This window comes from Oryctolagus cuniculus, chromosome 8 (assembly GCF_051225735.1).
Source record: "Oryctolagus cuniculus isolate XC-2025 breed Fujian yellow rabbit chromosome 8, ASM5122573v1, whole genome shotgun sequence".
Taxonomy (NCBI): Eukaryota; Metazoa; Chordata; class Mammalia; order Lagomorpha; family Leporidae; genus Oryctolagus; species Oryctolagus cuniculus.
This window is the reverse complement of record NC_142874.1, coordinates 19,921,054-19,945,708: the sequence shown is the minus strand read 5'-3', so window position 1 is coordinate 19,945,708 and position 24,655 is coordinate 19,921,054. Positions and strand designations below refer to the sequence as shown.

The following is a 24,655-nucleotide window of genomic DNA, read 5'->3' as shown; positions in this document are numbered from 1 at the left end:
CCGTAGGTACATCTCCTGCTCAGCCATCCTCAGATGGAAGTCTGCTCCTCATCTGTTCCTGCCCAAAAGCCTGTTCAAGTCTTGAGGAGCCGTCCTCGATGCTGCTGGCGGAGCCTGAGTGAGACCCAGTGCCTCCGGGGTCAGGCCTGAATCAGAGACACTGCAGCCCGGGACAGCCGCATCAGTTACCTTGCCCTTCTGGAAATGTGTAGGCGCGGTCCTCTTCTTGGGCAGTCTGGAAGTCTACCCCTCGGGCCTCGGCTCCTGTTCCAGAGGAGCAGAAACGCTCTTTGGTGAGTTGGGCGCGATGGCCTTGCTGTCGTCACGGGGTAGGTGGGGCCTGGGGTGCAGATAGCAGGCAAGGGGTGTGCATGTGAGGGGTGGAGGGGAGAGGAGGAGGAGAGAGGCGGCCAAGGGAGATTCGGGAGGAGAGAGGAAGGGGGGAGAAGGAAAAGGTGGCGTGAAGGTGGGGTGGCGTGGAAGGAAGGGGAAGGAAGGCGTGTGGGGCAGCGTCGAGGGAGGGCGAGTGTGACAGGAGTGCCGGTGGGCGGGTGGAGGCGGGGGTTGGGAGAGGAAGAACTTTTCCCACGGCCCGGGTTCCGTTTTGGGGGTTTCCTGGCCCTGGCCGGAATCAGTCTTGGCCGCGTCCGTGAGAAGCGGCCTTGACTCCCGGCCTCTCTTCTCTGGGTGGTTCTGAACCGTAATGTGTGTGCGGGAAAACTGGCCTGGGGCACTCGAATTAACTTGCACGTAATCCGGTGAATTTTCACAGACTGCACACAAGGACTAGACAGCAGAAGCTTAGAGAAACCCCAGGAATCCCTTTGTGCTCTGTTCCAGCCTGTCCAAGGTTCTGACACCTCATGGTAAGTACTGGATTGTTTTTTCTTTTTAAAGACTGGTGTGAAAGGCAGAGTTACTGATGAGGCAGTGGTGGAGAGAGAGTCAGTGTATGGGTTCACACCCCAGGTGGCTACGATGTCCTGGGGCTGCGCCAGGCTGAAGCAGAAGCCAGGTACTTTATCCAGGACTCCAGTGTGGGTTCGGGTGCCCAAGTCCTTGGGCCTCTTGCTCTGCTTTCCTGGGCTTGTTAGCAGCCAGCTGGATCACGAGTGCAACCACCTGGGCATTTGGGGGTGGGGGCGGGCCGAGCCGTGGCAGAGTGGATGAAGCTGCTGCCTGAAGTAGCAGCATCCCATATGGGTGGTGGTTCAAGTCCCAGCACCTCCACTTCCGTCCCAGCACCTCCGCTTCCATTCCAGCTCTGCTGTGGCCCGGCCCAGCAGTAGAAGAGTACCCAAGTCCTTGGTCTCCTGCAACTGTTTGGGAATCCTGGAGGAAGCTGCAGGCTCCTGCTTCAAATCTGCTCAGGCTGAAAATGGAGAGAAGTGGAGAAAGTTTACAGGTGGCACTGATGGCTTGATGGAAATGAAGGAGTGAGAATGATGCTAGGGTTTGACTTGAGCTGCTGGTGAAATGGTGGGTCAGTTATTGCAGGGGAAGATAGGGGGCCAGAGCAAGAGGTTTCATGGGGAAATCAGCAGTTTGGTTTTGATACATTGAGTTTCCTGTGTGTGTGGTTGTGGTTGTGTAAGGACAGATGTTGATGGAATGGTATGACTTTTTATTTTAGACAATTGGGATAGATTTAAATCCAGAGTGAATTTCTGGGAGCAGCTATTGCAGTTATGTAGGTGACACGATGAGACTCTGAACTGGGACAGTGGCTGTGCAGGGGGAGGATGTGCAAGGTCTGTGTGAAATAGGACCAGTTGGCCTTAGTGACAGTTCAGTTGTAGCTACTGGTACAACTTAACCAATTGAACTTAGGTAACATTGGTGGTTCAGGATAACTCTTAGTTCTAATGCTTGGTGATTAGTGGTGCCGGCCTGTCAGGAGAAGGAAGAAGGGAGTGAGTGAGCTCAGCCCAGGAGGTGTGGAGTTTTCCGCCTGTGGGCTCTCACAGGGAAGACACCTGGCAGCCTGCCTGGGCTGTGAGCATGGAAAGGGAGACTCACTGCTCCTAGGATGTCAGATGTGTGTATGATTGCTTTGGAACCTTAAGAGTTGCTGCTTTAGCTTCAGACTTAGTAATCTGGGGTTGCATTGAGAAAAACAGCATTGAAAGAAATGCTCCCCAAGGAAATTAGATATTGCATTCTAGGATCACAAAACAGTTAGTGCTTTATGATCCACTTGTTCTGCAATCTTCTACTCTAAAGAAATAAAAATGCAAACACACATTCACGTGCAAAGATGTTTAAAGTCACCTTAGTTGTAATGAAGAATGGGATAAATGCACAGAAGGTAATCCTCCATGTTAGCATGCTCATTCTAGTGAAGGGGTTATGGTGGCTTTTATCCTCTCCTCTTTGAATGATTGTGATTTACAGTTTTTCAAAACTGAGCATGTCTTCCTTTCTGATGAGGGAGGAAAAATGAAGTTAGGAATAATATATACATGGAAAAGAATAATATATAAGTAAGTAGCAAATTCTGCTGCATCCATAGAGTAAAATGTTAGAAAGCTATTTAGTTTTTTAAGATTGTATGGATGTAAGTAGGTATGTATGTATTTGAGAGGCAGAGTTACAGACAGTGAGAGGGAGAGACAGAGAGAAAGGCCTTCCGTCTGGTGGTTCACTCCCCAAATGGCCACAACGGCTGGAGCTGTGCCGATCCGAAGCCAGGAGCCAGGAGCTTCTTCCTGTCTCCGGCATGACTGCAGGGGCCCAAGGACTTGAGCCATCTTCCCCTGCTTTCCCAGGCCATAGCAGAGAGCTGGATTGGAAGAGGAGCAGCTGGGACTAGAACCGGCGCCCACATGGGATGCAGGCGCTGCAGGCGGAGGATTAACCCACCCACCCACAACGGCAGCCCCGAAAGCTATTTCTTTTGTTATGAAAAGTTTTTAAGTAGGTGGGTAAATGCTTATAAAGTGTTAAGGATCACCTCTTAGTTGAGCCTGTGATTATATGAGCATATACGTCTTCTGTTGGCAAGCTGGCATCAAAAGGGGTTTTCGTGGGATTGATTTTGAATACTTGTTTTCTTATTTTCCAAAATAGTTTTAAATACATTTATTTTCCTTTTTCTTTTTTAATAGATTTTTTGACCTCTCTTTTAACTTGAAAAATTTTGTTCTATTCCTGTTGATGCTACCATTTGAGAAACTACACATATGCTCTACTGTACCAACATACACACATACTTCAGTTTTTCAACTTCTATTTAATAACTATAAATTTCCAAAGCACAATGTTTGGATTATAGCGGCTTTTCCCCCAGTAACATCCATCCCACCCGCAACCATCCCATCCCCCACTCCTCCTCCCATCCCGTTCTTCATCAAAATTCATTTGCAATTCTCTTCATGTATAGAAGATCAAATTAGTATATACTAAGTAAAGATTCCAACAGACTGCACCCACACAGACACACAAAGTATAGAGTACTGTTTGAGTAGTAGTTTTAGCATTCATTCACAGAGTACAACACATTAAGGACAGAGATGTTACATGGGGAGTAAGTGCACAGTGACTCCTGTTGTTGATTTAACAATGGACACTCTTATTGATGACGTCAGTAATCACCAGAGGTTCTTGTCATGAGCTGCCAAGGCTATGGAAGTTCCTCTGGAGTTCACCAACTCTGATCTTCTTTAGACAAGGCCAGAGTCAAAGTGGAAGTTCTCTCCTCCCTTCAGAGAAAAGTACCTCCTCCTTTGCTGGCCTGTTCTTTCCTCTGGGATCTCACTCACAGCGTTCTTAAATTTAGGTCATTTTTTTCTTTTGCCAGAGTGTCTTGACTTCCCATGCCTGAAATACTCTCATGGGCTTTTTAGCCAGATCCGAATGCCTTAGGGGCCGATTCGGAGGCCAGAGTGCTGTTTAGGGCTTTGGCCATTCTATGAGTCTGCTGTGTATCCTGCTTCCCATGTTGGATTGTTTTCTCCTTTTTAATTCTATCAGTTAGTAGAAGCAGACAGTAGACTTGTTTATGTGATCCCTTTGACATTTAATCCTCTCATTATGATCAATTATGAACTGAAACTGATCACTTTAGACTAGTAAGATGGCATTGGTACATGCCACATTGATGGGATTGAATTGGAATCCCCTGGCACGTTTCTAGCTCTACCATTAAGGGTAAGTCTGAGTGAGCATGTGCCGAACTGTACATCTCCTCCCTCTCTTATTCCCACTCTTATATTTAACAGGGATCACTTTTCAGTTGAATTTAAACACCTAAGAATAATTGTGTGTAAATTAAAGAGTTCAGCCAATGGTAAGAAGTAGAACAAACAAATACTAAAAGGAATAAAGTAGTAAGGTGTTCCTGGACAGTCAGGACAAGGCCTGATCAAGTCATTGTTTCTCATCTGAGATATTTCTATCACCAAACATTTTCTACCAGTGATATTCAACCTTTTTTTTTTTAAGATGTATTTATTTATTCATGTGAAAGGCAGAATTACAGAGAGGCAGAGGCAGACAGAGAGGTCTTCCATCTGCTGGTTCACTCCCCAGATGGCCACAATGGTCAGAGCTATGCCGATTCAAAGGCGGGAGCCAGGACCTTCTGGGTCTCCCATGTGGGTGCAGGGGACCAAGGACTTGAGCCATCTTTTGCTGCTTTCCCAGGCCACAGTAGAGAGCTGGATCGGAAGTGGGGCATATGGGATTCGAACCGGCACCCATATGGGATGCCGATGCTGCAGGTGGCAGCTGTATCTGCTACGCCACAGCGCCAGCCCCTCAACCTCTATCGTTTTTACCTTCAGCTTTTGGAACGTTTTCGGCCGTCATTACTTCCAATATTGCCCCTGTTCCTTCCTTTCTTCTAGTATTCCTGCTTTGTGTGTGTCATACCTTTGTAATTGTCCCATAATCTTAGGCATTCCATTAGCGTTTTCCCCATTTCTTTCTTTGGCTTTTAGTTTAGGAAGTTTTTATCGATACACACCCGCTCACGGATTGTCTTCTCTCTAGTGTCTAGTCTGATAATGAGCCCCTCCAAGACATTCTTCGTTTCTGTCTCAGTGGTTGTTTTGATCTGGCGGCCCCTTTTGATTCTTTGAGAGTTTCCATCTATCTGTGTGCATTATTCACGTGGTCCTGTATATCGTCCAATTTTTCTATTACAGTTGTGTTAATAACCCAGTCAGACAGCTCCAGAATCTTTGCCATGGTAGGGCCTGGTTTTGATGCTTGCTTTGTCTCTTCAGACTGCATTTTTCTTGCTTTAACTTTTTTTTTTTTTTTTTTTTCTGAAAGCTGGACACAATGTATCAGGTAATAGAAAGCAAAGTAAGCAGGTCACTTAGTGTGAGGTTTATGTTCCTCTGGGTGGGAGTTAGGCTATTTAATGTTTGCTTTGCTGTAGGTATCAGAGGTTTCATTTTCCTTTTGGGCCTTTATTTTGGTGTCTCGCACTCTTTTTTGGGGTTTCCCTAGAAATTCCTTCTTAAATAGAACCTGTGTCTGGTATAGATCTGGAGCCCGGGTGATGTGCTAAAGTATTGAAGGAAGAAAGCATGTATAATCTTAGGATTGAATATTTGGTTTCATTGGCCTACACCCCTAGCCTGTAGCTTTCACAATACTTTTCTAGCCTTTTTCTTTGCTCTTTTATCCCCTGTGTAAGACAGCAAGTCTTCCAGGGGCAGGAGTTGGTTAATTGCCCTTCCCCAAGGTCGATTAGGCTCTAAGGTAGAGTGGTCTCCTTGTTCTCAAGTGGAGAACATATAGGCAGGGCTATTTCAAAATGATGGCCTTTCCTCTCCCCTGCGGTCTGTATATGTATGTGTGGTGTACATGGCCCGTAATTTCTTTCTTCAGTCTTCAGGAGAGCGGCATTTTGGTTGATTGCCTATCTTTGCTGTTGTGAAATGAGCTGCAGTAAATATGACTCTTCCATATGCTGATTTCCTTTCCCTTGTGTATATTCCCCGGGGTGGAACGGCTGGTTTGTCTATATTCAGGTTTCTGAGGTTTCTCATACTGTCTCCCACAGTGGCTATACCAGTTTACATTCCCACCAACAGCGGAGCAGGCCGCCTTTCCCCCCCTGACATCCTCAAGGCTGTTGTAGTATCGCTGTGCATTTCCCTGATGGCTAGTGACCCTGAGCATTTTTGCATGTGTTTGTTGGCCATTTGGATTTCCTTTCTTGAACCATGCCTGCGGAAGTCCTTGGCCCGTTTCTTGAGTGGGTGGTTTGTTTTGCTGCTGTTGAGTTTCTTGAAAACCTCTGGTAGTGAATCCTTTACCAGCTGCATACTTTGCAGATAATTTCTCCCATTCTGTTAGTTGCCTCTGCGCTTTGCCGAGTGTTTTGCTTGCAGTGCAGAAGCTTCTCAATTTGGTTTTTTGCTTTTTGCCCTCTTCTATTCCTTTCTTTAATCTGTTGTGATTCTCAGCTAGTGGACATCCTTGGTTGAAATGGTCCCCAGAGCCTGTATTTTCTTTGTAGCTATGTGGACGGGATTGGTCCTAGACGTTCTTTCTGAGCCACGGCACTGTCTGCGTATACAAAGGCTGTTGATTTTCTATCCTGCCACTTTACCAAACTCTACTCTGAGTTTCGATAGTCTCTCAGTGGAGTCGTGTGGATCTCCTCTGTATGGAATCATGTCCTCTGCCAATAGTGATAGTTTGACTTCCTCCCTCCCAATTTGTATCTAACGTTGAGAAAGGAGAGAAAAAGTACCAACGTGATAACGGGCACGTAGAAAATGCCAAGAGGGACCTCAGACGCTACATTTACGTATTCTATCGTGCTTTGTGGAAGACACGGTTTGTCCTAGTTCAAGCATGCTCCATCCATTAAATGCAGGCCTAGACTGTGGAGGGCGGAGGTTGGGGAGCAGACCTGTGTTCAGTGGAGAACTCTGTAGATCACAGGTGTCTCAAGTCCCTGTGCGAGTGGGTACCCAAGTGTCTGAATAAATAAACTACATTGATTTCCTCATGCGTAAGTCATAGATAATACCACACGGAACGTTTCTAAGGTAGAAGAGAAAGAATGGGTACCAACACCTTTTTTTTTTTTTTTTTTGACAGGCAGAGTGGACAGTGAGAGAGAGAGACAGAGAGAAAGGTCTTCCTTTGCCATTGGTTCACCCTCCAGTGGCTGCCGCTGATCCAAAGGCAGGAGCCAGGTACTTATCCTGGTCTCCCATGCGGGTACAGGGCCCAAGGACTCGGGCCATCCTCTGCTGCACTCCTGGGCCATAGCAGAGAGCTGGCCTGGAAGAGGGAGCAACCGGGACAGAATCCGGCACCCTGACCGGGACTAGAACCTGGTGTGCTGGCGCCACTAGGTGGAGGATTAGCCTAGTGAGCGCGCGTTGCCTGCCACCAACACCTTTTCTAAGAGTGAGTTAAATTCCTTTTCAAATTCTATGTTAATAGGGTAGGTAATGTATATAATATCAAATTGTAATGAACTGTAATAGTTGGCCTTGATGTAGTATTTTATTTAAAGCTATGTCTTCCTTTTCTTAATTTTTTATTTTTTTTGAAGATCTTATTTATATGAAATTCAGGGAGGGCTGTAGGGAGGGAGAGAGAGGGGGAGAGAGAGAGAGAGAGAGAGAGAGAGAGAGAATCGCTATCGAGAGGTCTTCCATCTGCTGGTCTGCTACCCAATTGGCTGCAATGGGCAGGCCTGAGCGGATCTGAAGCCAGGAGCCAGGAGCCTCCCCGGGGTGTACCGCATGGGTGCAGGGGCCCAAGGATTTGGGCCCTCTTCTGCAGAGAGCTGCACCGGAAGTGGAGCAGCTGGGACTCGAACCTGCGCCCATGTGGATGCAGGCGCTGCGGGCGGTGGCTTTACCCGCTCCCCCACAGCGCCGGCCCCTCCTGGGAGCCTTTCCCCGTGGGATCCAGCTGTCTGCTGCCATGCCTGGGAAAGCAGAGGGAGACGGCCCAAGGACTCAGGCCCCTGAACCCAGAGTGGAGCACCGGATACAGTCCCGGGCTTCTGCTTCGGCCCGGCCCGGTCCCGGCCTTAGTAGCCACCTGGGGGTTGAACCCCCAGAGGGACGATCCGTGAGAGAGAGCAAGAGGCAAGAAGGGCTCGCGATGCCCGGTGCTCTGCTTCTCTCCCCAAGCAGCTCCAACGGCCAGCGCCGGGCCAGGCAGAAGCCAGGAGGCTTGACCTCCATTCAGGGCGCCCAGGAGGCCGGGAGGCGTGGTCCCTGGGTCACAGGCTGGAGAGGCCGCCCCGCCTGCAGCCCTGGGGCTTCGGACGCTGGACGCGGCAGGCAGCGCGGAGGTGCGTCCCGCGGCGCCACGGCGGCCGCCCATGGGGAGTGCGCCTGCGCCCGGCGCTGTGCCCCGGAAGTGGCCCCTTGTGCCCCGGAAGTGGCCCCTTGTGGCCCGCGGCGCTCAGGTAGGAGTCCTCGCGGGTCCCGTCCGCTGCTGCCGGAGAGCCCGCGCGAGCCGTCGGGAGCCGTCCTGGACGCTGCCGGCGGAGCCTGCGGGAGACCCAGCGCCCCCGGGGTCAGGCCGGGCTCAGAGAGGCTGCGGCCCGAGGCTGCCGCGCCGTTTCCCGGGCGCGGTTCTCTTCTTCGGCCCTTCGTGGAAGCAGCGGCCTTCGCGGGCCCCTGTGCCGCCAGCAGACCGGGCCCCCTTGGCGGTGAGTGATGCGGGGGCTGTTGGGGTTTCCCGCTGCGAGTCTTCGCTGCCGGCGCGTGCCTGTTGCTCTCGGGTCCCGAAGGCGCGGGTGGAGTCGTGGTCTTGCTGTGCGGACGGTCAGTCTGGAACTTTCCCCAGTGTGCGAGCAGCTGTGCCAGAGCAGAGGGGCTCCGTCTCCTCCTGGAGCGGCCCCGCGTTCCCGTCTGTTTGCGTTTTGATGGCCCAGCCGCCCTGCTCGAGACCCCCGAGACTGCTGACGGGGAGGAATAAGAGCGAAAACGCTCGTCTGTTTCCTGGTCTAGGAGGACAGTTTCCGGTTAACTGGCATTTGGTGTGATGTTAGCGCTCGGTGGGTTTTCAGTGAGAGGCCATTGTCAAGCCGAGGTTTACCTTCTGTTCCTGATTTGATGATTCCTTTTTATTTTGATATCGCCAAAGTGGTGGGAGTTTTTGTGAAATAGGTTTTCTGTGTCTATAGGGATACTTTGTGGGCTTTCCCCATGTTTATTCTGTTCTGTGATATATTGATTGGGTATGGTAGCCATCCTTGCATTCCTGGAGTTGCACCCAGCATGCTAAGCTTTGGTTGTGCTTCAGGAGCGCGTTTGGTAATATTTTGTTAAGGAATGTGACAGCGCAGTCATGACAGATACGTATGTGCCGTTTTCTTTATGATGCATTTGTTTTGGATGTTGGGAAAATGTTGGTCCGAAGGGATGAGATGGAAGATTTTTCCCCTTCGTCTCCTTTTTGGAAGGGTTTGCAAATCACGGGTTTTAACTATCCTTCCCACAGGAGTTCTGTGTTAATAGGCCAGGTGATGCATATAGTATCAAGTTCGATATAAACTCTAGTAGTTGGCCGTGATGTAGTATTTTATTTATAGCTATGTCTTCCCCCCCCCCTTTTTTTATATAAAGTTCTTATTTGTTTATTTGAAATTCAGAGTTATATGCAGAGAGAGAGAGAGAGAAAGAAAAAGTAAGTCTTCCATCTGCTGGTCCTCTGCAAATTGGCTCAATGATGGGGGCTGAGCAGATCCGGAGCCAGTATTCAGGAGCCAGGGGCCCGGTGGCAGGTTCTCATAATGAGGCACCAGATAAAGTCCCTGGCTTCTGTTTCAGCCTGGCCCAGCCCTGGCCTTTGTAGCCACCTGGGAGGGGGGCGAACCACCAGATGGGCAATTACTGAGAGAGAGCAAGAGTGCTTGCGATGCCCCATGCACTGCTTCTCTCCCCAGGCGGCTTCAAAGGCCAGCGCTGGGCCAGGCAGAAGCCAGGAGGCAAAGACTCCATTCAGGACTCCCAGGAGGGAAGGAGGCAGGATCCAAGTACCTGGGCCATCAGCGGCTGCCTCCCTGGTTCCCAACCTGGAGTAGCGGGACTGGAATCGGCTCTTGGGCGCCCCACACTGGACGTAGCAGCATGCAGATGTGTCCCATGGCGCCATGGCAGCTGCCTGTGGGGAGTGAATTTGCGCCCTGCGCTGTGACCAGGAATTGTACCCGTAGGTACATCTCCTGCTCAGCCATCCTCAGATGGAAGTCTGCTCCTCATCTGTTCCTGCCCAAAAGCCTGTTCAAGTCTTGAGGAGCCGTCCTCGATGCTGCTGGCGGAGCCTGAGTGAGACCCAGTGCCTCTGGGGTCAGGCCTGAATCAGAGACACTGCAGCCCGAGACAGCCGCATCAGTTACCTTGCCCTTCTGGAAATGTGTAGGCGCGGGCCTCTTCTTGGGCAGCTTCCAGAAGTCTACCCCTCGGGCCTCGGCTCCTGTTCCAGAGGAGCAGAAACGCTCTTTGGTGAGTTGGGCGCGATGGCCTTCCCGTCGTCACGGGATAGGTGGGGCCTGGGGTGCAGATAGCAGGCAAGGGGTGTGCATGTGAGGGGTGGAGGGGAGAGGAGGAGGAGAGAGGTGGCCAAGGGAGATTTGGGAGGAGAGAGGAAGGGGGGAGAAGGAAAAGGTGGCGTGAAGGTGGGGTGGCGTGGAAGGAAGGGGAAGGAAGGAGTGTGGGGCAGCGTCGAGGGAGGGCGAGTGTGACAGGAGTGCCGGTGGGCGGGTGGAGGCGGGGGTTGGGAGAGGAAGAACTTTTCCCACGGCCCGGGTTCCGTTTTGGGGGTTTCCTGGCCCTGGCCGGAATCAGTCTTGGCCGCGTCCGTGAGAAGCGGCCTTGACTCCTGGCCTCTCTTCTCTGGGTGGTTCTGAACCGTAATGTGTGTGCGGGAACACTGGCCTGGGGCACTCGAATCAACTCGAGGTGATCGTACTGCTGTGGCTTGAACCGACGTCTCTATGAGACTACCTGCCAAAGCAGTGTCTCCATCCTCAGCCTCTACCATGGGATCTACATCTCCGTTTGCATTGCCTCTTAGACACACACTTGAGTGTCCTGCAGGTACCGCAGACTTCCTGTTCCATTCAAACCTGCTCCACACATTGCACTGATCTCTCTATTGGCGGCTCCATCTGACTTGCCTTCCAAGTTGGCAAGCTTGGCAGCACCCTCTTTACCAGCATCTGTCTCCTAGTAGTCACCGAATCTATGTCAGTGGTGTCTCAGGTCCTACACAAGCCCTCAGGCTGAGGCTGCCTGCTGCCAAGTCTCATTGCTCTCCGGATTCTTTCTTCCAGGCTTTTCTGCTTCAGGCCTGCATACCACCTGCATTTCCCTAGAAAGCACAGGGGACTGTCTGATCTTTTCTCATCTCCTCTTGCATACTTTCAAAAGCCCTAATCCCTTAGGGGGGCATTCCAAGGCCTTGTTCTCAGGTCTGTTCACAGCTTCCTTTTCCAAGCTGCACAGCCCCTGCTTCTGTCATGCCAGACTTGCCACTGCTCTGCAGATAGGCAGCCACTACTTGATGTTCCTCAGTGTTTTCAGCTTGAGAAAGTCGTAGCCATGTTTCAAAATATCCAACTCAAGGGTCTTCCTTCTCTGTGATACTTTTCTCTCATCCTCCCAGGCAGGGATACGTTTCCAGAACTTGCATAACACACTGCTTATCTTCGTAAAGCGCTTAACCCATTTTATCAGCATGTATTTGCTAAATACCTGTATCTCATAGAAGACTGTGAGCTTGTCCAGGGCAGGCCTTTTCTCTCTGCTTTCATTCCTGTAGTCCCTGGTACACAGTTGGTATTCAGCCTATGCAGAACTAACAATACACTCACTGGTGGGTCTTGGGACAGGAACTGATGGTTTATGAAGGGTCTGGTCTCAAGAACAAGGGCACGAGGGCCAAGGAAGGAGACAGCAACAGAATCAGCATTCTTGAAGCACTTTCACTTGTCAGGGTTCTTAGTGTACCATCGTCTCATTTCTAAATAACAGCACAAGGAGGGAAAGCAAGAGTTTTATTTAATTATACCACATTGTACTGTTTAATCCTCTTCAAAGCTCTGTGAGGAAGGCACTGCTGATCCCCTTTGAAATAGGAGGCTAAAGGAGGTGGGCACCTGCCCTAGGCCATATATCAAAAACAGTAAAGCCCCAGTTTAAAACCTGCTCTGCTGTGTCCCTCCTGGGGTTGGAACCCCAGGTTCCAGTAGTTCTAGAGGTGGCGTATCAGAGAGGTGTAGCTCATGAAAACCAGTGGTACTTTTCTTTTGGGCTTGTCTTTGTATGGAGCAGAACCACAGGCACTTGTCCTATGTTACTAAGGACCCTTCTTAATAACTCTTTCGCCTCATGCTGTGATTTGTTAATATAGGTCCTGTGTCCTGGTTCCCACCAGTGGTCATCTTTCTTTGAGCTATCGGAGGAGTCTGAGGTGGGCATCTTGCCACCCGGGGACTGGAACTGACTTTTGAGAGGGACCCTTAGGTATGAAAGGAGATTTGCTGGTAGGGTTAAGACCAGAGGGTTTGAGGGGTCCACAAGGTCCCTGGCGATTAGTCTTTGTTTCTTATTTCTTTATTTCAAAGGAAGAGAGAAATATTTCATCCCTTAGTTTCCTTCCCTAGTGCCCACAACAGCTGGAACTGTATCTGAAGCCAGGGCCTGGGAACTCAATCCAAGTCTCCTATGTGAGTGGCAGGGATGTAAGTACTTGAGCCTTCACCTGCTGCCTCCCAGGGTGGATTAGCAGGAAGCTGGAATCAGGACTTCAGCCAGGACTTGATCCTGGGCACTCTAACATGGGCTGTGGGGATTCCAGCAGTGGCTTAGCCACTATACCAGAAGCCATTCCTTGATTAGTCTTCCGTTCCCTCCTTCACAGGGTGGCTGGCTGCTTGGGAGGGGTTTGCATCACCACTGCTAACAGGGCCTGCTGCATAATTTTGTGAGCGCCTTGTTCCTAAGGCAGGGATAAAGTGCCACTAAAGGTACTAAGTCATAAAGCTCTTTCCTTTCTCCCTCATACCTCCTTGGCTCAGCCTCATGTTCTTTGGACTCGCTTACAAACCGAGGATTTTGAGTCACCACCAGCAGAGGTTTACACCCAGTGAAGGCCCTTCTGAGTACCAGCGCTGTGTGATGGCTCCTTTGTGACCATGTAGGCTGCGCCCGTGAGGTTGGCCTTGGCTGCTGAGTATAATCCATTGGCTGTGACTGTATAAGATTACATTGTATTCCAACATAAGTGGTTGCTATTTTGTATGATAATTCTGATATTTCACCATTAAAGCAATGCTGCAGGGAGCAACGTGGATTATCCATACCAGAGCATTCCTGGAACTGTTTTGATGACTTGTGTTAGTTCAGAATCACTAGGTCTTTGCTAGCATTCTGCAGTAGGCAATGGCATTGCAGGCCAGCTCTCTCCCTAGCACAAGGCTGACCGCGTTGAAATTTACACAGGTGTTGAACAGATCTCCGCACCTGCAGTGTGGAAAAGACTAGAGCAGTGCCCTCTTGTGCCTGACTGCCCTTCTTTCTGCCTCTTTGCTTTGTACATTATTAAATGTGCTCTCAAACCTCTAGGACTCACAGCTGAAAATAAAGTAGGTTGGTGGACAGTCACAGACAGCACTGTCCACTCACCAGGCCCAGGTTGTTTCTCCTTAAGCACTGTACCAGATGCCCTACTCCACCCATTAATAACTCTTGTCCTTTCCGAGTTGTTAGCTGTGTCATAAAATTTCTAGATTTCTGAGGGGTTTTGTAAATCTTAAAGTAGAAGATAAGAACTTTTGCTGCCAGTGTTTTGGCTTAGCTGGTAAAGCCGCCCCCCATGATACCAGCGTCCCATATGGACGCTGATTCAGATTCCCAGATCCACTTCCAATCCAGCTCTCTGCTAATGCACTTGGGAGGGCAGCACAAGATAGCCCCAGTGCTTGGGCTCCTGCACCCACGTGGGAAAGCCAGAAGAGGCTCCTGGCCATTGTGGCCATCTGGGGAGTGAACTAGTGTATGGAAGACCTCTCTCTTTCTCTTTCTCTTTCTCTCCCTCTCTTTCTGTAACTGTGCCTTTAAAATAAATAAAATGTTTTTTTTTTTTTAAAAAGAACTTTTAACCATTCAAAGAAAGCCTCAAGTAGAAAGAAGAAGAATCTTGCAGACCCACAGTACTCACTGACCTAAAATCTTGCCTGAGATTCTTGTTGAAGTTTGCTGATATTTATAATTTCTGATGATTATAATTTCTGATGATCATCAGAAATGACACATACTGACTTGTGTGAAGTGAGCTAGTAGATATTCTTGGCCTGTGTAAAAGTCACGTCTGCTAGTTTTACAAGATGTAACTGCTACGCTCCTGAGCTACTCGAGAGCTGTTGGGTAGAGATGTTATTACTGGCAGAGTCGTCACACTGCACAGCCCCCGTGGGCATCGTTACGCCCTGTGACTGGCATTTCCAGGGCTAGTGCTGTGCACACTGGGGAGGCCTTACCCACAGGTGGTGTGGTGTCTGCACAATGTCTGCATGATGGTTCTCCCTCATTTGGATGGCTGGTAGGGTTCTGTTAGTACACAGCCCCTCAACTTGTGACTTTTCAAAATTGCTCAAGCATGCGTTTTTGAGTCACCTCGGAGGGGAACAGTTGGGGCCCTGGGGGATTGATTGCCCACTGTTCTAGAGACTAGAACAGACCTACCCTTGCCTCCTGGAACTTTCTCTGAGTTAGAAACCTCTTAGAGTTATTATAAATCCTTGAAATATTTTATTTCATGGTGTATCTTTAAGCAGAGGTATCTTACAATTAGTGCAGCAATCATAGACTTATTTTTATTATATTTTTATTAAGTAGGAGGGAGGAAAGCATTGTTGGTCAGTGCACATGGTGCTTAACGTGGAATCTGGAGGTGGAGATGGTGTTTTCTTACTTCAGAGTTTGTGATTTCCAACTCTTGCCAAGGGTAAACACTAGAATTAGGTCTAGGCTGTGGTTCTAGCTGGTATGCCTCTGTTTCAAATTTCATCTCGCTTCTGCTTGGCATCAAGATTTCCAGCTTTCCAAGGCTGGCCACAAATTCAAATCAAGTGTCTAAACCAGTAGTTAGAGGAAAAGATCCCGCAGTGGTAATGGTACTGCTAAATGAATTATTTGTTGTATATCAGACTCCTCATCACCTAGTTGAAATATCTTTGTGTTTTCTTGTTTTCTGCAATAAAAGTCATTCAGACTTACCGAAACTATACATTTGCATTCCTTCCACATGTGAGACAGTCTTTTTCTAAATCATTGGGCTTCTAAATTCCTGTGGGTAGGGGCTAGTGTTGTGCAGTGGGTCAAGCCACCACCCGTAATGCCAGCATCCCATACTTGTTTTCTTTCTGTAATCCAGTCGTTGAAAAACAAAACCACTCCCAATGCATGAGTCCTATAAAAGCAGTTTCACTTTATTTGAACACTCTAGGGAGAAAATCAGAGGAGTATGTACTGTACCTAAAGAGAAAAACTGTCAAATTTTAAATCGAATGGTGGAATAAATTCCATGGCAAAAGTGAAGCAAACAGCTGACCCGCGGCCCCACCGCACTGGAGCCTGGCCTCGCTGTCTACTTGGTACAGACAGCAGGAGCTCCGGAGAAGCCTGGAGCCACATCCCGTGTGCAAGCCTGTGTGGGCTTGGTCTTTGTTTTCTGATTGGTTGGTGCCTGAAGGGAATCCAATCAGAATTGACGCATGCTGTCGAATACCGAGTTTATAAAAAGGGTGCTCAGTGTTGCTGTTTCCCTTTTCTCTTCTTAGCATCCAGCGTCGTGGAGTTCTTTGTTGGAACATGTGCTGAGCACTGGCGCCAAGCCTTCGAACAAGGAGGTGAGCAGCCAAGAGCAACACCTGCAGGAAGGGCCGGGCTGCTGGTGTCGGAGGAGTGGCAGTAGGTTCAACAGGACCCTCAGGTTTGTCCCTCCTCGCCTGGTGAGTCTTCTTGAAATGTTTGTGCGTATCATATGCCGGCCCTGGCCACAGGCAGGGGACACTCGGGCCTTCAGGAGCCAGGGGAAAGGAAGGATAAATTGTGTATTATATTGTATGTTATAAATTGAATGCTGTATATTCAATTTGTATTATATATTATAAATTTCATGTCACATGTTCTAAATAGGCTTTACATTGTATATCGTAAAATGTGTATGTGCTCGGAGGTATCACATACGGTTCCAGAAGGAATGGGCCTACCTGGCTGAATTGTCATGCCAGGATGGGTGAACCAGCAGGTGAGTCATCTTCTGTCGGGTGGGCACTTACGATGCCCAGCGACTGCGTTAATTTCCAGGTTTCTTGTGTTATTTTCTGGATTTATAGTTCTGCTTGGTGGATAGGAGCTGAGAAAATGGATCTAGTCATCCAGAAAGGAAGTTCCTGCTCACAGGCTTTGACTCCTGTTTTTCCTAATTTGCTAAGCTAGTTTATCTCAGTTTACATGGAAGGTTCTGCAACACAGCAGTGATAGCATTGACTGGGAAACCCCCCAAAATGGTTGTATATCGATGTCATTGCCCCACTGAATTGTAATTCTGCCTCTGTGATATCCAGTGTTGCCCTAATTTTATGAAAAAGTTCTTTAGCAAGATATTGTTAGATTGTCTTAACGAATGCGGCTATATGGGGAGACATACGATGTAAACTTCACATATCCCAGTCATATTATTACATTAGCTAGGACTGTGGGGACTCTGTTTATCATCAGAGGCAAGTAGATCAGAGGATGGCACCGAAAGTTTGAGAAGGAAGCATTATTCCCTAAGTATATTTGTTGCAGGTATAAAACTATAAGGTTCTGAATAACTCAATACTGGTTCTTTTTATTTCTAAGTTAGATTTTGAAATATTGAAATCACTTGGATTATGATATTTTTCGGTCGGAGAGGAGAGGGGTATTGTTTCTGCACAGTATCCACAATGGTTGCCATGCCATTGGTTGTGAAACTTTGGTTGACGAAATGAAATCCCTGTTAGTCCGTGTGTTTAAACAACACAGAATTTCAGAATCCCTAGGTATTGTGTTTTGTGGTTTGGTTCTTATAGTATGTGGAGAATCGAGTCTTCCTTCCTGCTGGTTAGCATTCACTAGTGTTGACATCCAAGGATCATTCCTTGGTTTTCATTTTAGGAGATGCTGAGCAGGGACTAATCGGTAACAACCCCTTGAGGCGAGTCATCATGGATGTTCCAGTTTCCTCATTATCCACTCTTGGTGTTCCTCTTAGTCCTGATTATTCAAATCCAGATGTTGAAATGACCCCATGTTCAGTCTAAGTGTTTGTTCTCACTGGTCTTCTCATCCTAGACAGCCTCATCTCTGTACCGTGTTTCAGGAGGGTCTTGGCTTTTTCTCCCATCATTAGCTAGACCTGTTTATGTTGCTCACGGTTTTCTCATTTTGGCTATTTTCAAACTTGATTCCTTGATTCCATAATTCTTTTCCCTCACACACAACAAACCCGGAAAAATCTGTTCTCTTGTTTTCTCATGCTCCCAGTCCACACATGTTCTCTGATAACGTTCACCAGGCATCTCAAAGGCTGGCTGGTCCCCACACCCTTCTGGAAGCCACATGAATACGTGATTCTTTGGCTTTTCGCTTTTGTGTCTCAATTCCTTTTCCACAACCTCTGCTCCTGTGACCACCATAGAACTTTATCATCTCCCATAAGCCTAGCCTCTCCCTAGGCTAGCAACTACTAGTGTACTACTAACAGGAAGTTAAAATTTAGAAACTTTCTGGGGAAATTCCAAAATTAAAGTGGTTTACGCCAAACGTCTTAAGATGCTTTCCCTGTGTTTGACTAGAATCGTATCTATGGGGGGGGGGGAACTAGATGGAGTGTTCACCTCACACAATGCCTTTGTTTTGTTTGTGAGTTATGTACACCTCAGTAATTATGAATGGGAAAACTAAAACTGACTTGCAATTCAATGTTGCAAATATTTGGGAGTTCTGTAGTGAGAGAAGAGGCATGGAGTCCAGGAAATCCTTCAATGAATTGGTATATCTGTGGTTTTCAGAGTGCTACTTTAAAGACATTTAAATTATGTTAACATTTTCTTGCAGTGTCACTGGTCGCCTACTGATGAAGCAGGCCCTGCATTTTCCATTCCATAGTTTAATTGGGCTAATTCACAACCTGCCTATAATAGTAGCTATGTTAAATGCACATAGGAATGTGCACACATTGGTGGGAGAATAGCACATAGTAATTTAGGATTCTCGTTTCACTTTTCACTTTCCTGGTTTCCTTCAGATACATTTCCTTTCATGTTGTATTTCTGAGTTTTCAGTTTGAGGGAGGTGGGGTGGGGCGACAATGCATTATGTTACTTGGATATTGTCTTAAATATTCTCTTGATGGAATTCCCGAATCTTTATTTTCAAGATATGAATCTCCTGAAATTTAGTTTAGTCAAGTTGTGAATGTTCTTTTTAAGGATTTATGTATTTGAAAGTCAGACTTCCACAGAGATAGAAGGAGAGGCAGAGAGAGAGAGAGGTCTTCCACCTGCTGGTTCACTCCCCAGTTGGCTGCAAGGGCCGGAACTGTGCCAGTGTGAAGCCAGGAGCCAGGAACCTCTTCTGGGTCTCCCACGTGGGTTCAGGGGCCCAAGGACTTGGGCCGTCTTTCACTGCTTTCCCAGGCCATAGCAGAGAGCTGGATTGGAAGTGGAGCAGCCGGGACTTGAACTGGTGCCCGTGTAGGATGCCAGCACTGCATTTGGTGGCCTCACCCACTATGCCACAGTGCCAGCCCCAATCATGAATGTTTTAGCATCATTTCTGTCCCATAAAGTCTACCAAAACCCCACAATATTAACCTAAGTTCCTTAACTTTTATGATGCATTTTAAGTATAGGAACCTATTTTTGAATGCTTTATTTTTTCCAGCCTTTTCACAGTGTAACTGAGAAACAAAAATTCTATCTATTCAAGGCACGTTCTCTGTGTTTCGATGTGAGTCTGATCTGCATATTGCATTTTCACACAAACCGTTCGACTCTCCTGGTACTTACAGTACACTATGAAAGGATTAGTACAATGAGGCCACTTAACAAATTTATCACTTTTACCGTGTTTTGTAACTTTTTCAAATTTTATTTCTTTATGTATTTTCCCAGACAACTTTTATTTAAGGTATACATACTTTATGCATTCAATAATTGCAACTTTAGCAGCTGTATTTATTGGTAGCAGTAATTCTTCTACCGTACCTGCCCTCTCATTGACACTCCTATGCTTTTTTTTTTTTTTTTGACAGGCAGAGTGGACAGTGACAGTGACAGAGAGAGAGAGAGAGAGAGAGAGAGAGAGAGAAAGGTCTTCCTTTTGCCGTTGGTTCACCCTCCAATGGCCGCCGCAGCTGGCGTGCTGCGCTGATCCAATGGCAGGAGCCAGGTACTTCTCCTGGTCTCCCGTGGGGTACAGGGCCCAAGCACTTGGGCCATCCTCCACTGCACTCCCTGGCCACAGCAGAGAGCTGGACTGGAAGAGGGGCAACCGGGACTAGAACCGGTGCCCATATGGGATGCCGGGCGTCGCAGGTGGAGGATTAACCTAGTGAGCCACGGTGCCGACCCCTGTACATTTCTTTTGAAAGGCAGGAAACAGAGAAAAGGGGAGAGAGGGATAAAGAGAGTAAGGCAGAGACAGACAGGGTGAGCGAGAGGATGAGGGATATCTCATCTCATGCATTATTTCCCTCCTCAGATGTCCTCAGTGGCAGGGCTCTGCCCCAGGTCTCCCACTTTGGCACTGGGGCCCACGTCCTTGGGTCATCTTCTAGTGCTTTCCCAGGCACGTTAGCGGGGAGGGGAATGGTAAGTGGAGCACTTGGGACCTGGTCTGGTGCTTATACGCGATGCTGGCAGTGCCGGTGGAGGCTCAGGCTTTTTTTTACACCCCAGCTCCAGCCCCATCACCATATGTTTGTATCGTTTGCCCTCTCTTCAGTTTCATGCTCCCAGTTCATCACAGACACCATCCTGCTCTCTGACTGTGTTAGTTGGACTTTGTATATTCCACATGGAAGTGTGATCGTGTAGTAGTGCTCATTTCTGTGTGTCTTGTTTCCCTCATGGTCATGTCCTATAGTTCCATACTTTTGGATCCATCTGTGACAAGTAGTAATATTTCCTTTCTTTTTAAGGTTTGGCGAGGATGCCACTGTGTGTGTATCCCATTTTTCCTTATGGGTCCATCAGCAAACATTTGGATTATTTCCATATCGTGGAATTGTGAATGATGCTGAAGTGATGTGGGGGTGCAGATAGTTCATTGAGATGGTGATTTTCTTTTGGATTCATGGTCAATAAAGGTTGTTCCTTTTTAAATTGTATTTGAGGAACTTCCATATTGTTTTTCATAATGGACGGTACAGTGTACCTTCCCTCCAATAATGTGTGTTCGTTTTCTCTACGTTGTGCCCAATACTTGTTATCTCTTAGCTTTTTAACAGTAGCCATTTAACAGATAGGAGATAATAACCATTGTCATCTTGGTTTGCATTTTGCTGATGTTAGCAATGTTCAGAACTTTTTCACATACCCACTGGGTACATTGTATGTCTTTGCTGGAAAACATTGATTCAGTCCTTTGTCCCTTTTTAATTGTATTCTTTGCTTCTTAGTGGTGCACATTCCTTGTATTACTCCCTTGATCGCACATCTGGTTTGCTAACATTCTCTCCTATTCATTGGTTTGCCTTTTCATTTCATTGATCCTTGCTTTACTAGTTTGTTGTAGTTTCATTTCCTTATATTTGCTTTTGCTCTGTGTGCTTAATTGTTAACACATGAGCAACCACTCTTGAGGCTAATGTCAAGGATTTTTCTATTTTATAAGTTGTAAGGGTTCAGATCTTCTGTGTGGACTCTCAGTTCATTTTGAGTTGATTTTAATATGTGGTGTGACAGTGCCGTGCCACAGTTTCAGTTTTGTACATGTGGATAGCTAGGTTGCTTCTGCCTCAGATGTGGGCCCTTACGTCCAGTGACTGCATGTTTGGCAGCCCTGGTGGGCCAGGGTTCCCAGTGTCTTCCGTTGGATCCGTTTAACCAGATGCTGTGGCTGGAGTTGAGCAGGAGCTTGGCAGAAGCTGGCAGAAGCCAGGTTGGCCCTTACTGCTGGCTCGTGGTCCGAGTCCCGTGCCGCCGTCCTAGCTTCAGTGCTCTGATGTTCTGTTCTATCTGTGGTACTAGGTCCCCAGGTGACACTGGGCCTCATTGCACACTGGGGTTGTTAAGTGTACACTCAGCAGACCCGGGTACCCATATCTCAGGCAGAACCAAACTGAGTATCCACATACAGATATCTGAAGCTGTATTATGATGTGGCCCTTATGCCAGAGAAGACAGTGGGCTGGTTGAAGTTAGGGAGGTTGTGGGAGGCACACATGGGGGCATGTGTGGTGATTGGGGAGTAGGAGACCATGCAGGGATGGCGTCAAGACAGGGGACTGTGGCCTCCTTCTCTGGAAGCCAGGGCTATATGAGGCTATGTCAGAGTTTTTTGAAGGATGGATGTTTGGCCTAGTGGGAAAGACAATGCTCAGGATACCAGTGGCAGCCGTGATGGTTTAAGTAGTGGGATTCTTGCTACCACATTGGAGACCATCTCCCAGCTCAGCCTGGGTCAGATCAGCCCTTGTGGGCATTTGGGTAATGAACTGCTAGACGGGTGGGTATCTTTCTCTCTTTGTCTCTCCCCCTCTCCCCTTTATTGTTTCTCTGTGTTTTGTTTTTGAAACCAGTTGCGATATTAAAACGAGGTGGAAAAAAGGGTTTACGGATGATGCTGTATCCTAGTGGCAGTAGATCATTGAGTCATTTCCTAAAGTCACACAGTGGGCTGTGTGTAGCTCACAGTAATCTCTGTTAGATCTTTTATTAGCAAACCAAGTACACGAGCTCAAGGCTCTAAGCGTAAAATAATGTCCAAAGAGAAATGTAGATTTGATCAGTACAAATTTTATATAAGTATTGAAATGTCACACTAGCCCATACATATGTACAACTCTTGTGGATAAAATGTAAGTAAAAATACCAACATGTTACTTGGTGTATAAGGTTAAGGGGTTTTAAATGATTAATGTCACAACTAATATGGTATTTGAAAAAGGTTAATCAATACAAAAACATAGCCTGTAAATGACTGAATGGTTCTTTCTTGACGTGCTCAGTCAAAAGGCTATTATGCTGCATTTTGCCGGCGCCGTGGCTCAATAGGCTAATCCTCCACCTTGCGGCGCCGGCACACTGGGTTCTAGTCCCGGTCGGGGCGCCGGATTCTGTCCCGGTTGCCCCTCTTCCAGGCCAGCTCTCTGCTATGGCCAGGGAGTGCAGTGGAGGATGGCCCAGGTGCTTGGGCCCTGCACCCCATGGGAGACCAGGAAAAGCACCTGGCTCCTGGCTCCTGCCAGGATCAGCGCGGTGCGCCGGCTGCAGCGGCGGCCATTGGAGGGTGAACCAGCGGCAAAGGAAGACCTTTCTCTCTCTGTCTCTCTCTCTCACTGTCCACTCTGCCTGTAAAAAAAAAAAAAAAAGGCTATTATGCTGCATTTTAAGTTGGTGATGAATATTTATTTTAGATTGTTTCCTTTAATTAAGAAAATGGTAGTATATTTTCACGTGTATGTGAAATTGAATAGCATCAGAGCAATACAATGAATACGAGATAAGCTTTTTTTCATAATTGAGACTTTATTGGATTTTGAGAATCACTACAGAGACATTGCAGTTTGTATACTATTCTTAACAAACCAAAAATTTAGAAAGTAAGGGCTTGTCATTCTCTTTAAATCTTTTATTATTTTTGAAATAGTGTATTTTTTTTAACTTGCCTCCTAAGAGCTTTATATTTCACTCATAAAGAGTTCAGCTAGTAAGGAAGAATATAGGCAAGGGCCATAAAAATTATCAAACAAACGAAGTCCCATCTTTAGGATCAGTTGTATACTCGAATTGATCACTTTAACTAGTAAGATGGCATTAAGTGTCAAAGGGATCACATAAATAAGACCAAGTGTCTGCTAATAGTAATAGAATTAAAAAGGAGAGAATGATCCAACATGGGAAGCAGGCCACACAGCAGACTCATAGAATGACAAATACCCTGAACAGCACTCTAGCTCAGAGTCAGCCGTTAAGGCATTCGGATCTGGCTAAAAAGCCCATGAGAGCATTCCAGGCATGGAAAGCTGAGACACTGTGGCAAAAAGTCACCCACATGAAAGATCTCTGGGAGTAAGATCCCAGGAGAAAGGAAGGGCTGTCAGAGTGGTCAGTACCTATCTCTGAAGGAAGGAGAGAACTTGCACTTTGATTATGGCCTTGTCTAAATCATGTTGGAGTTTGTGGACTCAAGAGGCTTCCATAGCCTTGGCAGCTCATGACCAAGAGCCTAGGGTGCTCACTGATGTCAAATATAAGAGTGTCAGTTGTTACATCAACAACAGGTGTCGCTGTGCACGTGCTCCCCATGTAGGACCTGTGTCCTTAAAGTGTTGTACTATGAGAATTAACGGTAAAACTAGTCCTCAAACAGTACTTTCAACTTTGTGTGTCTGTGTGGGTGCAGTCTGTTGAAATCTTTACTTTGTATAGAGTTGATCTTCTGTATGTAAAGATAATTAAAAATGAATCTCAATGAAGAATGGGATGGAAGAGGGAGTAGGAGTTGGGATGGTTTGTGGGTGGGAGGGAGGGTATGGGGGGAAGAATGACTATAATCCAAAAGGTGTGCTTACGAGATTTATATTTATTAAATCAGAGGTTTGTATACAAATGTCAGCTACGCTCATACACAGTAAATTTTAAAACGATCATGAATTATTAAAATTATAGTAGCATATCATTCTTTTCTCTCTCTCTTTTTTTTTTTTTTTTTTTTTTGACAGGCAGAGTGGATAGAGAGAGAGGAGAGAGAAAGGTCTTTCTTTTTGCTGTTGGTTCACCCTCCAGTGGCCGCCAGGGCCGTCACGCTGTGGCCGATGCATCATGCTGATCCTGATCCGAAGCCAGGAGCCAGGTGCTTCTCCTGGTCTCCCATGCGGGTGCAGGGCCCAAGCACCCGGGCCATCCTCCACTGCACTCCTGGGCCATAGCAGAGAGCTGGCCTGGAAGAGGGGCAACCGGGACAGAATCCGGCGCCCGGACCGGGACTAGAACCCACGGTGTGCTGGCGCCTCAGGTGGAGGATTAGCCTATTGAGCCACGGCACCGGCCAGCATATCATTCTTAAGAATTTGTTTGACAAAGATATAAAAGAAAGTGTGACAAAACTGTATTTGCAGCAATACTGATACACACAGGCATTATTTTCTTTTTTGTATTTTTTGTTGTTTTCTCATTTTTTAAAAGAAAATTTTAGCTCCCATATATAAAGGAGAACATCTAATATTTGTCTTACTGTGTCTGGATAATTTCACTGAGCGTGAAGTCCTTCAGTTGCAACGATTTTGATAGAAATAACAGCGTTTTAATTTTTTTATGGTTCTGTAGTATTCAGTTCTACATATATGCATCCAGTTTTGCCAGCACCATTTACTGAATAGATTGTACGTTTTTCCAATGTATAGTCTGGGCACTTTCATGAAAAATCAGTTGGCTCTCCCTGTGTGGATTAATTAA

At 47.2% G+C, this 24,655-nt stretch overlaps 1 protein-coding gene across 4 annotated transcripts in view; it reads left to right on the top strand.

The window, feature by feature from the left end:
* Positions 1-771: 771 nt before the first annotated feature.
* LOC149124877 (rho GTPase-activating protein 20-like) overlaps positions 772-24,655 on the top strand; it is a 98,395-nt gene continuing 74,511 nt past the window's right edge. For 2 of the 4 annotated variants that reach the window (XM_089302088.1, XM_089302085.1), the window contains exons 1-2: positions 772-866; positions 15,782-15,933. The gene's annotated coding sequence lies outside the window, so the exon portion shown is untranslated. Of the gene's footprint in view, positions 867-15,781; positions 15,953-24,655 lie in introns of all 4 variants that reach the window. The other 2 variants (XM_089302086.1, XM_089302083.1) reach the window with 1 other exon arrangement.